Here is a 945-nt window from a genome sequence, read left to right on the forward strand (position 1 = left end):
CAGACACAGACATACACACACATATACACAGAAAGACGTACACACACATATACACAGACACAGACAGACACACACATATACACAGACAGACATACACACACATATACACAGACAGACACACACAAATACACCGACAGACATACACACACATATACACAGACAGACACACACATATACACAGACAGACGTAAACACACATAGACATAGACACACACACAGACAGACATAGACACACACACCCTGATATACAGGAAAATAAACATGGGTTATGAACTGAGGGAAACACTGGGAAAGCAGCTGAGTCATTCCTGCTCCCAGGGGCCGCTGCGATGAGTTTTATGATTCTGGTGCAGATCAGAATGCTGCTTCTCAGTCATCCTTCTGTGAATGCAGGAGACACAGGGTGTCGGCTTCATTTATAAAAACTTCTCTGACATAATAATTAAAAATTGCCACTTGCAGCAACTGCTGAAGAAAAAAATCAACTGTTTTGTTTCCCCCCCTTCAGACTTAAAGGACTTTTAACTGTGGATAACCAAGCGAGCTTCTGAGCCGGTGGAAGTCTGAAGGTCTCTTTGTATCTCGTTCACAGTTCCATGCCGTTCAGCGACCTGTCATTGGTAACTGGACATAGGTCCACAAACTCATCTGCTACTCATCTGCACGCAACCCTCTGTCTCCAGTTCATCTGCACCTTCTGCTAGGGCACACACAACTGCGTAAGCAGTGCTTGCAATGTGTGTTAAATTACTTGCTTTCAAAGCATGCGGCAGTCCTTGGTTTAAAAACCTTTTCTCATTTCAGTTTTGAAAAGAACACAAAAGCTAACGAAACACAGATTGCACAATGCAATGTGGAAAGGACTAGTGGTGGCACAAAGGTTCAGGAAAGTTTGACAAACCAACAAAAGATGACCCAAAAAGATAACGAGGAGAGAGGAAACAA

At 43.2% G+C, this 945-nt stretch overlaps 1 long non-coding RNA gene across 1 annotated transcript in view; it reads left to right on the forward strand.

Moving 5' to 3' along the window:
- The window catches only part of LOC122544039, a 7,029-nt gene extending 6,331 nt beyond the window's left edge, over nucleotides 1–698 (forward strand). Inside the window, exon 3 of the long non-coding RNA XR_006310232.1 lies at nucleotides 509–698. This is a non-coding gene — a long non-coding RNA (uncharacterized LOC122544039). The remainder of the gene's footprint in view (nucleotides 1–508) is intronic.
- The last annotated feature ends 247 nt before the right edge of the window (nucleotides 699–945 follow it).

Source organism: Chiloscyllium plagiosum, chromosome 45 (genome assembly GCF_004010195.1).
Source record: "Chiloscyllium plagiosum isolate BGI_BamShark_2017 chromosome 45, ASM401019v2, whole genome shotgun sequence".
In the NCBI taxonomy this organism is placed as follows: Eukaryota; Metazoa; Chordata; class Chondrichthyes; order Orectolobiformes; family Hemiscylliidae; genus Chiloscyllium; species Chiloscyllium plagiosum.